The sequence below is a fragment of the Pseudophryne corroboree genome, chromosome 7 (assembly GCF_028390025.1).
Source record: "Pseudophryne corroboree isolate aPseCor3 chromosome 7, aPseCor3.hap2, whole genome shotgun sequence".
NCBI classification, from domain to species: domain Eukaryota; kingdom Metazoa; phylum Chordata; class Amphibia; order Anura; family Myobatrachidae; genus Pseudophryne; species Pseudophryne corroboree.
In genome coordinates this window covers 408,285,352-408,301,724 of record NC_086450.1, presented here as the reverse complement: position 1 = coordinate 408,301,724, position 16,373 = coordinate 408,285,352, and the positions used below count along the sequence as shown (strand labels likewise).

The window sequence follows — 16,373 nt, the reverse complement described above, 5'->3', positions numbered from 1 at the left end:
ACTATCTGGTGTGCACTGGCTCCTCCCACTATGACCCTCCTCCAGACCTCAGTTAGGATACTGTGCCCGGAAGAGCTGACACAATAAGGAAGGATTTTGAATCCCGGGTAAGACTCATACCAGCCACACCAATCACACCGTATAACTCGTGATACTACACCCAGTTAACAGTATGAAATATAACTGAGCCTCTCAACAGATGGCTCAACAATAACCCTTAGTTAGGCAATAACTACATACAAGTATTGCAGACAATCCGCACTTGGGATGGGCGCCCAGCATCCACTACGGACTACGAGAAATAGATTTACCGGTGAGTAAAATCTCATTTTCTCTGACGTCCTAGTGGATGCTGGGAACTCCGTAAGGACCATGGGGATTATACCAAAGCTCCCAAACGGGCGGGAGAGTGCGGATGACTCTGCAGCACCGAATGAGAGAACTCAAGGTCCTCCTCAGCCAGGGTATCAATTTTGTAGAATTTAGCAAACGTGTTTGCCCCTGACCAAGATGCAGCTCGGCAAAATTGTAAAGCCGAGACCCCTCGGGCAGCCGCCCAAGATGAGCCCACTTTCCTCGTGGAATGGGCTTTTACTGATTTAGGATGCGGCAATCCAGCCGCAGAATGCTCCAGCTGAATTGTGCTACAAATTCAGCGAGCAATAGTCTGCTTAGAAGCAGGAGCACCTATTTTGTTGGGTGCCTACAGGATAAAAAGCGAGTCAGTTTTCCTGACTCCAGCCGTCCTGGAAATATAAATTTTTAAGGCCCTGACTATGTCCAGTAACTTGGAATCTTCCAAGTCCCTAGTAGACGCAGGTACTACAATAGGTTGGTTCAAGTGAAAAGCTGATACCACCTTAGGGAGAAACTGGGGACGAGCCCTCAATTCTGCCCTATCCATATGGAAAATCAGATAAGGGCTTTTACATGACAAAGCCGCCAATTCTGACACACGCCTGGCCGAAGCCAAGGCCAATAACATGACCACTTTCCACGTGAGATATTTCAAATCCACAGTTTTAAGTGGCTCAAACCAATGTGATTTTAAGAAACTCAACACCACGTTGAGATCCCAAGGTGCCACAGGAGGCACAAAAGGGGGCTGAATATGTAGCACTCCCTTTACAAATGTCTGAACTTCAGGCAGTGAAGCCAGTTCTTTCTGGAAGAAAATCGACAGAGCCGAAATCTGGACCTTAATGGTACCCAAGTTTAGTCCCATAGTCACTCCTGACTGTAGGAAGTGCAGAAAACGACCCAGCTGAAATTCCTCTGTTGGGGCCTTCCTGGCCTCACACCACGCAACATATTTTCGCCAAATACGGTGATAATGGTTTGCGGTTACTTCTTTCCTGGCTTTTATCAGCGTAGGAATGACTTCCTCCGGAATGCCTTTTTCCTTTAGGATCCGGAATTCAACCGCCATGCTGTCAAACGCAGCCACGGTAAGTCTTGGAACAGACAGGGCCCCTGCTGTAGCAGATCCTGTCTGAGCGGTAGAGGCCATGGGTCCTCTGATATCATTTCTTGAAGTTCTGGGTACCAAGCTCTTCTTGGCCCATCCGGAACCACGAGTATCGTTCTTACTCCTCGTTTTCTTATTATTCTCAGTACCTTTGGTATGAGAGGCAGAGGAGGGAATACATAAACCAACTGGTACACCCACGGTTTCACTAGAGCGTCCACAGCTATTGCCTGAGGGTCCCTTGACCTGGCGCAATATCTAGTTTTTTGTTTAGGCGGGACGCCATCATGTCCACCTGTGGCCTTTCCCAACGGTTTACCAACAGTTGGAAGACTTCTGGATGAAGTCCCCACTCTCCCGGGTGTAGGTCGTGTCTGCTGAGGAAGTCTGCTTCCCAGTTGTCCACTCCCGGAATGAACACTGCTGACAGTGCTAAGACGTGATTTTCCGCCCATCGGAGAATCCTTGTGGCTTCTGCCATCGCCATCTTGCTTCTTGTGCCGCCCTGTCGGTTTACATGGGCGACTGCCGTGATGTTGTCTTATTGGATCAGTACCGGCTGGTTTTGAAGCAGAGGCCTTGCTAGACTTAGGGCATTGTAAATGGCCCTCAGTTCCAAAATATTTATGTGTAGGGACGACTCCTGACTTGACCAAAGTCCTTGGAAATTTCTTCCCTGTGTGACTGCCCCCCAGCCTCGAAAGCTGGCATCCGTGGTTACCAGGACCCAGTCCTGTATGCCGAATCTGCGGCCCTCTTGAAGATGAGCACTCTGCAGCCACCACAGTAGAGATACCCTGGTCCTTGGAGACAGGGTTATCAGCTGATGCATCTGAAGATGCGATCCCGACCACTTGTCCAAGAGGTCCCACTGAAAGGTTCTTGCATGGAACCTGCCGAATGGAATTTTGCTTCGTAAGAAGCTACCATTTTTCCCAGAACTCGTGTGCAGTGATGCACCGATACCTGTTTTGGTTTCAGGAGGTCTCTGACTAGAGATGACAGCTCCTTGGCTTTCTCCTGCGGGAGAAACACTTTTTTCTGTTCTGTATCCAGAACCATCCCCAGGAACAGTAGGCGTGTGGTAGGAACCAGCTGTGACTTTGGAATGTATAGAATCCATCCGTGCTGTTGTAGCACTTCCCGAGATAGTGCTACTCCGACCAACAACTGCTCCTTGGACCTCGCCTTTATAAGGAGATCGTCCAAGTACGGGATAATTAAAACTCCCTTTTTTCGAAGGAGTATCATCATTTCTGCCATTACCTTGCTAAAGACCCTCGGTGCCGTGGACAGTCCAAACGGCAGTGTTTGGAATTGGTAATGGCAATCCTGTACCACAAATCTGAGGTACTCCTGGTGAGGATGGTAAATGGGGACATGTAGGTAATCATCCTTGATGTCCAGGGATACCATGTAATCCCCCTCCTCCAGGCTTGCAATAACCGCCCTGATCGATTCCATCTTGAACTTGAATTTTTTTATGTATGTGTTCAAGGATTTCAAATTTAAAATGGGTCTCACCGAATCGTCCGGTTTCGGTACCACAAACAGTGTGGAATAGTAACCCCGTCCTTGCTGAAGTAGGGGCACCTTGACTATCACCTGCTGGGAATACAGCTTGTGAATTGCCTCTAGCACAGCCTCCCTGCCTGAGGGAGTTGTCGGCAAGGCAGATTTGAGGAAACGGCGGGGGGGAGACGTCTCGAATTCCAGCTTGTACCCCTGAGATACTACTTGAAGGATCCAGAGATCCACCTGTGAGCGAGCCCACTCATCGCTGAAATTTTTGAGGCGGCCCCCCACCGTACCTGGCTACGCCTGTGGAGCCCCCGCGTCATGCGGTGGACTCAGAGGAAGCGGGGGAAGAATTTTGATTCTGGGAACTGGCTGACTGGTGCAGCTTTTTCCCTCTTCCCTCGTCTCTGTGCAGAAAGGAAGCGCCTTTGACCCGCTTGCTTTTCTGAAGCCGAAAGGACTGTACCTGATAATACAGTGCTTTCTTAGGCTGTGAGGAAACCTGAGGTAAAAAATTTTCTTCCCAGCTGTTGCTGTGGATACGAGGTCCCAGAGACCATCCCCAAACAATTCCTCACCCTTATAAGGCTCTATGTGCCTTTTAAAGTCAGCATCACCTGTCCAGTGTCGGGTCTCTAATACCCTCCTGACAGAATGGACATTGCATTAATTCTGGATGCCAGCCGGCAAAATATCCCTCTGTGCATCCCTCATATATAAGACGACGTCTTATGTTCGCAAAATAGTATCCCTGTTTGACAGGGTTACAGACCACGCTGCAGCAGCACTATCTGCAGGTCTCAGTCTAGTACCTGAGTGTGTAAATACAGACTTCAGGATAGCCTCCTGCTTTTTATCAGCAGGTACCTTCAAAGTGGCCGTATCCTAAGACGGCAGTGCCACCTTTTTTGACAAACGTGTGAGCGCCTTATCCACCCTAGGGGATATCTCCCAGCGTAACTTATCCTCTGGCGGGAAAGGGTACGCCATCAGTAACTTTTTAGAAATTACCAGTTTCTTATCGGGGGAACCCACGCTTTTTCACACTTCATTCACTCATTTGATGGGGGAACAAAACACTGCCTGCTTTTTCTCCCCAAACATAAAACCCTTTTTTAGTGGTACTTGGGTTAATGTCAGAAATGTGTAACACATTTTTTATTGCCGGGATCATGTAACGGATGTTCCTAGTGGATTGTGTATATGTCTCAACCTCGTCGACACTGGAGTCAGACTCCGTGTCAACATCTGTGTCTGCCATCTGAGGGAGCGGGCGTTTTTGAGCCCCTGATGGCCTTTGAGACGCCTGGGCAGGCGCGGGCTGAGAAGCCGGCTGTCCCACAGCTGTTACGTCATCCAGCCTTTTATGTAAGGAGTTGACACTGTCGGTTTATACCTTCCACCTATCCATCCACTCTGGTGTCGGCCCCACAGGGGGCGACATCACATTTATCGGCATCTGCTCTGCCATCACATAAGCCTCCTCATCAAACGTGTCGACACAGCCGTACCGACACACCGCACACACACAGGGAATGCTCTGACTGAGGACAGGACCCCACACAGCCCTTTGGGGAGACAGAGAGAGAGTATGCCAGCACACACCAGAGCGCTATATAATTTTGGGATTAACACTATATTGAGTGAATTTTTCCCAATAGCTGCTTGTATATACAATATTGCGCCTAAATGTTGTGCCCCCCCTCTCTTTTTAACCCTTTGAGCCTGAAAACTACAGGGGAGAGCCTGGGGAGCTGTCTTCCAGCTGCACTGTGAAGAGAAAATGGCGCCAGTGTGCTGAGGGAGAAGCCCCGCCCCTTTTTCAACTGACTTTCTCCCGCTTTTTCTGGAATACTGGCAGGGGTAATTTTACATCTATATAGCCTCTAGGACTATATATGATGTAGATTTGCCAGCCAAGGTGTCATATATTGCCCTCAGGGCGCCCCCCCCAGCGCCCTGCACCCTCAGTCACCGGAGTGTGAAGTGTGCATGAGGAGCAGTGGCGCACAGCTGCAGTGCTGTGCGCTACCTTGGAGAAGACCGAAGTCTTCTGCCGCCGATTTTCCGGACCTCTTCTTGCTTCTGGCTCTGTAAGGGGGACGGCGGCGCGGCTCCGGGAACGAACACCAAGGCCAGTTCCATGCGGTCGATCCCTCTGGAGCTAATGGTGTCCAGTAGCCTAAGAAGCCCAAGCTAGCTGCAAGCAGGTAGGTTCGCTTCTTCTCCCCTTAGTCCCTCGATGCAGTGAGCCTGTTGCCAGCAGGTCTCACTGTAAAATAAAAAACCTAAAATAAACTTTCTTTCTAGGAGCTCAGGAGAGCCCCTAGTGTGCATCCAGCTCAGCCGGGCACAGAAATCTAACTGAGGTCTGGAGGAGGGTCATAGTGGGAGGAGCCAGTGCACACCAGATAGTACCTAATCTTTCTTTTAGAGTGCCCAGTCTCCTGCGGAGCCCGTCTATTCCCCATGGTCCTTACGGAGTTCCCAGCATCCACTAGGACGTCAGAGAAAATAGTGATTTAAAAGGAAAAAAAAATCTAAATACACACGCAAAAGCGTAACATATTCCTGAGCGATGGGAAACACCTATCAGCGTCAGTCATGCATGATATTATATGATATTATATTATGCTGCTCCCTCCCTGTCCCGATATCTATAGACAGGCGAGCGTAAGTGCCAGAACCATGCAACTCCGTAGCTGCTTTCTAGTGTTGTGCTGACCAATTTCACTCAAGATACTGTGTGCTTATGATAAACAGGTGTAGTACTCACGCAGCATAAGTCACAAAGTCCACAAGTCATTCTGACCAATGCATCCCTCAAGGGGGCCGAATTATTAGCAAATGTAACTATAATTTCTTATCACCTTATTATGTTAGTTATTATTATTATTATTATTTTAGTTATAATTATTATTATTATTATTACATTTCATTTATAATGCGCCACAAGTGTTTCGCAGCACAGTATTTATTATGTCTATGCTTTTCTGTGTGTAGTTTGCATTTGTCTGTCTTGTAGAGAAATGATACCCCCCTTTCTTATTGACATTTTTTATTAAAAGCTACGTTTTATACTTAATAGTGGGTTTGTGCCCCCAACAAGAGAGTACTTTTCTTTCCTCCATTACTACCTATACTCAAACATTACACTCAGGGGAGCACCTCCTTGTTACAGAATCATTTTTCCTTGAGTAGGATCTATTTATCCTTAATTGGAGCTACCAACTACACATTTTCTTTCTTATCCACTTGGGCTTCCATTCATACAGAAAACTAAAAGCAAATTGTTACTTATCACTATACTGCACATCGCATCGGTTCGATGCGACGTATAGCTGAGATAAGTAGCAATTCACGTATACTTGCCTCTCCTGCAAACCATTGCCGTGTCCAGGTCTCCAGCGACGCTGTCTCCTCCGGCGGTCCAGAGAACTTCTCCACGTAACCCGCTCTGTGAATTGTGGCAAGCAGAGCAAAACCATGTTCTAGTCGCCTCCCCTTTACCCTGCACACTTATACCGCTTTTACACCAACTTAAGCAGGTCGCAACCGGGAGCCCTGACACGGGAGCTACCCGGCTGTGACCCGCGTCAGCCCCCATATAGACCAGAGTCACCAACCCGGCATATTGCCAGGTTGGTGACGTTGCCGGTGACGCGATGGGGGCGGCACTTGGAGATCACATGAACACGTGTTCAACACCGCAAACTTCCCGAGTTGGAATACTGGGTCACTCGACCCGGACTATTTCAACTCTACCCTTTTACACCAGCCAGCAACACGGGTTATGCACGTTCATGTGCAATAACCCGTGTTACTAGCTGGTGGTGTAAAAGGGGTATAAATCTAGCTATATATCACAGTTCTCTTGTCAGAACAGTGGCTAAGATAAGAGCCTGTCCCAGCTAAAGTAAAGTGATCACTTCACTATCACTTTACTGCAGGGTTAGGACCTGGCTTGCCATAGGGCCACACAAGTGCACATATAGGCTAGAGGAGAGGGTCCTTCCCTCAATACAAATGTGAGACTCTAGCCAACAGGCTATGGGGAATACGCTCTGAAAATGTATCTTTTCCAGGGCTTACTAATGTGACCATTTTCTCAGTCCCCATAGGAAGTTAGAGAATTGCTTTCGCAATCGAAAACAGAGGGACAGCGCAGTTATTTCTAATCTACAGGTGTCCCCTTTGTTAAATAGTCCCAATAATACAAAATGCAGCAAATCCCTGAAAATGCCACTTTTCTGAGAATTAATTACAGTGTTTACCATGATAAACAGGCCCCCAGGAAAGAAAAATATATTAGGTTCCCAATTGCATGATTACCTAGTTAAAGCATACATGCAAACTGGGACAGATTTATATAGAAAACAAATGGGTTTAAGTTAATGGTAATACGCATGATTGGACAATCCAATAGACGACTAAATATCCAATCATTTTTATCTTGGATGAAATCAGTGTAGTGTTGTCCTGCAGTAAAATATGTAATGCATGGGCAAACACTGCCATCTTGTGGAGAATAAATATTATAATACACAAATTCAGTAAGGTGATCTTATTTATACCGATGAAAATATTTATGTGAAAGCATGAGGACTACAGTATTGATCAGTTGTAAAGCAAATAACATGTTGTGTTGCCAGGAGCTTAACCAGAACTTTTTGGGCACCTTAGCAACACTTTTGAGGGGTCCCTCCCAAAACATATACACACTGGAGGGGGGGTGGGGGGGTTCTATATGTATACGGGGGTCCACAATAAGTCATCCATCACTGTCACGGTAACACAGCAATACATATTGTAGACAACATCTCTGGGGAGGGATGTCATTATCATTAACACTACCTAACCAAAAGAAATGGCCAAAGTAAAACCAATCATCCTTTCTGTGAGACACTAATGTAGGGGATGCAGTGGTGTAATGACCTCTGCCTGCACCCTAATATGATGGAAAGGGCTACATTGAGTGGTACCACTACAGTTCTATCATAGGTCTATACCCCAATATTCATTTAACATATACCCAAATCAAGTGACTGCCATACAATACACAGAGCATTCTACCACAACACAATAGACAGTGGGTCCCAATGACAAATATACAGTACATAGAGCATCCTAGTGGCTGCCTTACAATACACAGAGGATCCCAGTGATTGTCATACAATACACAGAGCATCCTAGTGACTGCCATACAATACACAGATCATTGCAGTGACAACCATATATTACAAAGGGCATCCCAGTGACTGCCATGCAATATACAGAGCATCCCAGTGAGAGCCATACTATACACAGAGCATTAGAGTGACCGCTCAATAGGCAGAATATGAATAACAACAACATAAATCCCATGACCTTTCAATTAACCTCTGCTTTTTTATTTCTTCTATACAGTCATTTTAATTTTGTTGATGTACAAAATATTTGTCACTATTCCCTCATCTTGTATATCTGGATTTACTACTGTTACTAGTGAACAACTATAGCCGCTCCGCAAACATTTCAAGGAACAAACTTTATGCTTTATATGGTGAAAGGATGTTTGGCCAGTATATCCACCTTAATTATTATTATTATTATTATTATTATTATTACCAGTTATTTATATAGCGCACACATATTCCGCAGCTCTTTACTTTAGTAGCTTAAACAAACGTTCAAGAATAACAAACAAGAATAACATTTGGAACACAAAATTTTTTCGGTCACGGACAATCTAAAAGAGAATTTAATATATGTTCTGTTTTAGTCCCTTCTCATTTAGGCAATGTATTGAAAGAAAGGCTGTAGGGGAAGAAATTATATTGACTAGACTATATTATCATAGCTGCATGAGAGGTGATGGGGAATGCAGGGAAAACCGCCCCGTTACCTAGTTACTGATTGAAGGATGCAGTTCACCTGCAGCATGTGATAGGGAGGGGCCAGCTGAGAAAGTAGGGGATGTGTACTGCAACAATAGGCAACACAGCCATAACCTGTGTGCCCACTATTTGCGAGTTGCTGATTCTCCGCCAACCAGAACACATGGTCCTCTCTTTGCACAGCTCTGGTGCTGGAAGCAGGGAAGGCTGGCCCCTTAATCCAACATCACCTACCCTTTTTAGAAGGTTTGATAGATCTCCCCCATAATATCCATATAATGTGGTAGAATATAAGTAAATGAGATTTAAGGGATGATAGGGGTGTTCTGCACATTGCCACTGAACATCTTCCTGTGCACAGGAAAAGAATTCCTTTGCTTGGGAGGTGCCAGGAAGGAATGCAGTGTGCTTGTCAACAAACAGAATGGTGAACCCAGGAGGCAGGTGGGGCGATGTCGGCAAGTGCTACTTACAGCATTTTTCCTTCATCCACTAGGGGACACTGGAACATATAGAGACAATGGGATATAAATGAGTGGATAATTGGAGCCCGGCACTTTAATTTTTTCAGGAAGTGTAACTGGCTCCTCCCCCTCTATATTCCTCTAAGCCCAGTTTAGATGTGCCTCAAATAGCCAGGTGCTACAAGGGCTGTCTCGAGTCCTTTTTACATTTTACTTTATTTATTTTGCTTGATCTTCACTGAAGATTTCAACAGGCAGGCTGTATGCTGCTGCAGTACTGTCTGCAACAGGGAAAGCCTCCGGGGGGACCCTTCACTGTTTATTAAAAAGCTTCTTGTGTTCAGGTCTCCGGCAATAGGATCAACTGACCCTGTGGACCCAACACAGCTTAATGAGAAGCTGCTGTCTGGTCCTGCACACCGGATGGTGAAGACAGTAGTGAGTATCCCACCATTGTGGCCCCTTTAGCTGCGGGTGCCTCCCAGCACGGTTAGATAATTGCACTGGCTATTCCACATGCCCTATCCTTGTACCTGCAATCTCAGCACTAGTGAAGTTGTGGGGCAGCGTTTACTGCCGGCTGCTCTCTGCTTCTGCCACTACCAGGCAAGGCAGAGCCATCCTGATAGCGCTGCTTGGATCTAATTGTCCAGCCCTCCGCATCAGCTCCAGACAGTGTCGGACTGGGGCATGAAGGGCCCATCGGGGGAATGCAGTGATAGGGGCCCATACTTAGGGGTGTGGCCAGCCTACAAAGGGGGTGTCGCCAGCCTCCACAGAGGCTTGAAATACACAATAGTTTAGTGCAATGTAATGCAACATATCTACCATGTAAAAACAAGTGCACAGTCTGGAACCTGACCCCTAGAGGAAGGAGTGGGCCCTCAGGCAGTGGGGCCTACTGGTGGTTTCCCTGGTACCCCTGTGGGCCAGTCCGACCCTGGCTCCAGATATTAGCTGTACCAAATTACCGCCATTATTTGAACTTCAGGGGGACTGCTGGGAGGCAGGGCTAAGGGTCGGCACCCATTGAAGGGGTTGCGGTCTCTCTGGGGCTATGCTGGGACTTCAGTATTGCAGATCCCAGGATTCTCGGCCCACCAGTGATAGACCCCACCAGTGATAGACCCCTCCAAAATTCTGCATTGCCATCTACAGCCACATTAGTGGCCAGCTGCAGATTTTATTCTGGCGCTTACTGGCTTAGACCCTTCTCTAAATTGATAAGGAGCTAATTGTTAAGTATATATATATTATGTGTATCTCTCTCTGTAAGACCCCTCTCTCATGCAGTGGGGATCTTTGTCTTATTGCAGTGTGTGGGCAGGGCGGGGCAGACCAGTTTGCACTGTTGTCTGTGCAAGTAGTCTGACACCACTGCTTGCTACTGCAGCTCTCTCTCTCTCATGCAGACTGGTGCTAATACACACTGTACACGGTGTCGTTTTTAAATGGTAATGCCTGCAAGCAAGCAGTCTCATTAATCTGCTTGTAAGTACAACTATCTGTCGGTAAACTGTATGCTGCGTGCTGCTACTCTTTGGTTAGCCTTTGCTTTGTTTGCCTATATAGATTACCTATGAGAGTAGTTAGGGCCATAGGCCTGTACGATTCACGGTACTAGAGTGACGGGTATAGGTCATTAGGTCGACCACACTTAGGTCGACATGAACAAGGTTGACATTGAAAAAGGTTGACATGCGTTTTTTAACTTTTTTTGGTGTCTCTTTCTTCGTAAAGTGACCAGGAACCCCAATTAGTGCACCGTGTCCCCTCGCATGGCTCGCTTCGATCGCCATGCTTCGGGCGGGTTACGATTCCCAATCGTAGTCCACGTGGATCGTAAAGTATGAAAAAGTTCCAAAAATGAAAATAATAATAATAATAATAAATTTTTAAAAAAATGCATGTCGCCCTTTTTCCATGTCGACATAGTACATGTCGACCTAGTGACCATGTCGACCTAAGACCAGTAATGGTCGACCTAGTGACTGTCGACCTAAAGGGCCCCATACACTAGAACGATAATGCCCGATTTCATCCAATTTCAGGCATTCGGGCCGATATATCGGGTGAAATCGGGCATTTTGGAGGTGCTTCCGATCCAATCTGATGCGCGTTCCCGTGAGGGTCGGATCGGCTCTTCTAGATCGTTAGTGCTGCACTCGTGATATGTCGGTTCCCGCAGGCATGGCTGGGATCGCATACGATATATCGCATGCAAAATGTTCCAAATCGTATGGAATTGTATGGAATCACTCCCGGGAAGCTCCCGGGAGAGTTCAAGGGAAATCGCCTCAGACTTCAGCCTCAGACATATCGTTGTAGTGTATGGGGCCCTTTAGAGAAGGTCTCTATGTTTACTAGATTATATGGACTGCTAGTCCATCCTTGTGTCTGATATCTTGGTATTGCACTCCATTATTAGGCGTGGCTGTATGTGTGTCTGCCGTGTTGGTGTATCCACCCTCTCAATCCCATGTTTGCCTGTAATTATTATAGTACAGCATCTAGTATACTTATAACTTATATAACTGTTATTGTTCTATTCCTTTTGGAGTTATAGCCACTATCAGCAATGGGGTATTCTACCCTTCTCAGAGTCTATTTTACCACTCCTATTAGTGTATGCACTGTGAATATTCACTATACAGGTGAAACTCAGAAAATTAGAATATCGTGCAAAAGTTAATTTATTTCAGTAAATCAACTTAAAAGGTGAAACTAATATATTATATAGTCTCATTACATGCAAAGTGAGATATTTCAAGCCTTTATTTGTTATAATTTTGATGATTGTGGTTTACAGTTAAAGAAAATCCCAAATCCAAAATCTCAGAAAATTAGAATATTGTGAAAAGCTTCAATATTTTAGGCTCAAAATGTCACATCCTAATCAGCTAATTCATCCAAACCACCTGCAAATGGTTCCTGAGCCTTTATATGGTCTCTCAGTCTGGTTCAGTACAATGTACAATCATGGGGAAGACTGCAGACCTGACAGTTGTGCAGAAAACCATCATTGACACCCTCCACAAGGAGGGAAAGCCTCAAAAGGAAATTGCAAAAGAAGTTGGATGGCACATTACATAGTAACATAGTATTTGAGGTTGAACAGAGGCAAATTGCCCATCGTGTTCAACCTGTTTTAAGTTGTGATGATTCTACATACTTGCTAAATAATGTTTTATGACTAGTTAGCTACTATTTCTCATGTTACCCCCAGATTAACCACGTTGATATTTTAAGTATTACAACTTTGGATAGCTTTTTCATTCAGAAATGTATCCATTCCTTTTTTAAATCCAATTACAGAGTCCGCCATTACCACCTTCCCTAGCAGGGAATTCCAAATCCTGATTGCCCTAACAGTGAAGAACCCTTTCCTCCGTTGCGTTCGGAACTTTCTCTCCTCCAGTGGCAGCGAGTGCCCACGTGTCCTAAACTGTGTTATTTTAATAAATAATTGCTCTGATAACTCTTTGTGATGTCCCTTTACATATTTGAAGATATTAATAATATCTCATCTTAGGCGCCTCTTTTCTAGTGTATACATATTCAGCCTAGTAAGTCTTTCCTTTAATAGAAACTTAAGTGGAAGGTAAAAGTGTGGAAGAAAAAGGTGCACAAGCAGCAGGGATGACCGCAGCCTGGAGAGGATTGGCAGGAAAAGGCCATTCAAAAGTGTGGGGGAGCTTCACAAGGAGTGGACTGAGGCTGGAGTTAGTACATTAAGAGCCACCACAAACAACGTCAGAAGCATTTTACCTGGGCTAAAGAAAAAAATAACTGGTCTGTTGCTCAGGGGTCCAAAGCCCTCTTTTCTGATGAGAGCAAATTTTGCATCTCATTTGGAAACCAAGGTCCCAGAGTATGGAGAAAGAATGGAGAGACACACAATCCAAGATGCCTGAAGTTCAGTGTGAAGTTTCCACAGCCTGTGTTGATTTGGGGAGCCATGTCATCTGCTGGTGTTGGTTCACTGTGCTTTATTAAGTCCAGAGCCAACGCAGAAATCTACCAGGCCATTTTAGAGCACTTCATGCTTCCTGCAGCAGACAAGCTTTATGGAGATGCTGACTTAATTTTCCAGCAGGACTTGGCACCTGCCCACACTGCCAAAAGTACCAAAACCTGGTTCAATGACCGTGGAATTACTGTGCTGGATTGGCCAGCAAACTTGCCTGACCTGAACCCCATAGAGAATCTATGGGGCATTGCCAAGAGAAAGATGAGAGACATGAGACCGAACAATGCAGAAGAGCTGGAGGCCGCTATTGAAGCATCCTGGTCTTCCATAACACCTCAGCAGTGCCACAGGCTGATAGAATCCATGCCATGCCGCATTGAGGCAGTAATTCATACAAACGGGGCCAAAACCAAGTACTGAGTACATATGCATGATTATACTTTTCAGAGGGCCGACAATTTCTGTATTTAAAATCCCGGCTGTGAGGTGCCCAGCTGGGGGTATCAAGTGCAATGAAGCCCTCTCGTTCTATTCCCACTCTATGAGTGTTGTGAACACCCTTGAGTGGGAATAGTCCCTGTTGGTCGGCATGCCGACCGGTAGGATTTTGAGCAGGTGGGATGTAGTGGTCGATATTGTAACCGGCGGTCTCCTTACCACCAGTCACATAACTACATCCCTTCTCAACGTCTTAGTAGATCATCCTCAGGGACACTATGGGCTTTGAGAAATATAAGTCAACATCCCACTCCAATACCATCTATCAAGGATATTATCCAAGGTGTATTATGGGAACACTTCACCACAAGTAGGGTGTGGTATAATATAATAGAGATGCTCACATTCACACTTACTAGGGGTAGGTGTATGTTAATATGTGGTAGATAATTCATGAGGTTTATTGTTTTTCTCTAAATTTCCATAGCTTTGGCCTATCAGGTATGATTACCATTTTGTCATACACTGTTTATGGCGCTTTTCTTACTCTGTCCCTCCTTAGAGGAGGGTATTTATCTTCCTACGTTCATTCCAGTGTTAGTAATTATATGTGATAAGGGACCATTCACCTGAATATCATAGCTTCACATACGCACTTTCACAGGGAAGTGGCATACAGGCCCTTAGCATTGGCTGTATACTGCATTAGTCTTATATATCTACATATATTCAGACTTAATATACACTAATGGTAATTCTGGTCACAGAGCTGTATCCCTGGCTTTGTTCTGTGATCCAGTTATGTTTCGACTGAGAGTTTCTTTTCTCCTCTCATGTGCGGAGGAGGGTTGGGTTCAGGATCCCGGCGTATGGGATCCCGGCGGTCAGCATGCCGACGCCGGAGTCCCGACCTCCAGGGGGGTGAGCACAAGGAAGCCCCTTGCGGGCTCGCTGCGCTCACCACGCTGCAGGCTTGGTGGCTCGCTGCAATCGGAACGGGTTCTATTCCCACTCTATGGGTGCCGTGGACACCCACGAGTGGGAATAGCCCTCGGCCCCCTACTGGAATTCTGGCGTCAATATGCTGACCACCGGGTTCGTGACTACATCATGCACAGATTACATTATTCTAGCTAGCTCTGTAGGCTACTGTTATTCTGGAAAGTTTAGAAGGTGGTCTATTCTATAACCATACACTGACAACCACTGACACCTCTGTTACGATGCACTAACTCTATTGGCAGTTTTGTCTACACAGGACACCCTTTTTACTACGGTAGTTCAAGGGGCCAATGAACAGGATGTGAAGAGTTGGGTCTTGAACAACTGTGCCAAGACTTTAGACTCCATGGCCTGAAGGTGCTTCAGTCTGACGCGTTCAAAACAGAACAGTTCTTCTACAAGGTGTCCATGGATGTTTGCAGGTAAGGTTTTCCTCCATTCGTATGCGGTCACTCTTCCACAATGGCCCTCATTCCGAGTTGATCGCTAGCTGCTTTTGTTCGCAGCGCAGCGATTAGGTAAAAAAGCGGCACTTCTGCACACGCGTATGGGGCGCAGTGCGCACGTGCGACGTACTTTCACAAAAGCCGATGTAGTTTCACACAAGGTCTAGCGACGCTTTTCAGTCGCACTGCTGACCGCAGAGTGATTGACAGGAAGTGGGTGTTTCTGGGTGGTAACTGACCGTTTTCAGGGAGTGTGTGTAAAAACGCAGGCGTGTCGGATAAAAACGCAGGAGTGGCTGGGGAAACGTAGGCCTAGCTGGCCGAACGCAGGGCGTGTTTGTGACGTCAAAACAGGAACTAAACAGTCTGAAGTGATCGCTAGCTAGGAGTAGGTCTCGAGCTACTCAGAAACTGCACAATCTTTTTTTGTAGCAGCGCTGCGATCCTTTCGGTCGCACTTCTGCTAAGCTAAGATACACTCCCAGAGGGCGGCGGCTTAGCGTTTGCACTGCTGCTAAAAGCAGCTAGCGAGTGAACAACTCGGAATGAGGGCCAATGTCTCTTATTTTCCTGAAGGGAAGTGGACAGAACTGTACTGGTGACTCACTTAGTGGCCGTCACTGTGTACATATAGCTATGGTTTGTCGGTACTTTAGTACCATTATCTTTAGCCTCACCATAGAAGCTGATTATGGTAACAGTGGCATCTATTCGTCAGTTCCTTTGTTTTTCTCTGGTACGGTGTAGAGAAATTGGATTACTAGTACTCTGCACTAGAGAGAGAAATTACACACCAAGGGTAGAAGAGACAAAAATAACAATAAATTGGCTCTTCTGTGTTCCCTCTGTTGTCTCGCTGCTATGTAACAGGGTTTTTAAACTGTAGGTCGTGGTTTCTACGACTCTACATGCTACTCTTGGCATGTCATTTTGCCACTTGTCATTGTTGGAGGTTGGTCTTCCAGGATTCTTTCCTCTACTCTTACCTCACTGTTAGTACAGGTGTCCAAGACAGGGTTTACTGGTGTATGGGTGAGGTTGGCGTCCCCTCACCTCCTTGTTACCTCCTTATTTCTCTTATCAGGGTGTTGTGATCCCCTACAGGGCTTTTTACATCTAGCCCTATGTTGTAGCTTTGATTTCCTTCTAGAATGCTTTTTTATTGCTAGTGTTCAAGGGGGTGTTTTTCGC

General features: G+C 46.0%; 1 protein-coding gene across 3 annotated transcripts in view; it reads right to left on the bottom strand.

The window, feature by feature from the left end:
• LOC134945416 (ankyrin repeat and fibronectin type-III domain-containing protein 1-like) overlaps window positions 1–16,373 on the bottom strand; it is a 1,003,308-nt gene that overhangs the window by 672,139 nt on the left and 314,796 nt on the right. The gene's annotated exons all lie outside the window — the stretch shown is intronic.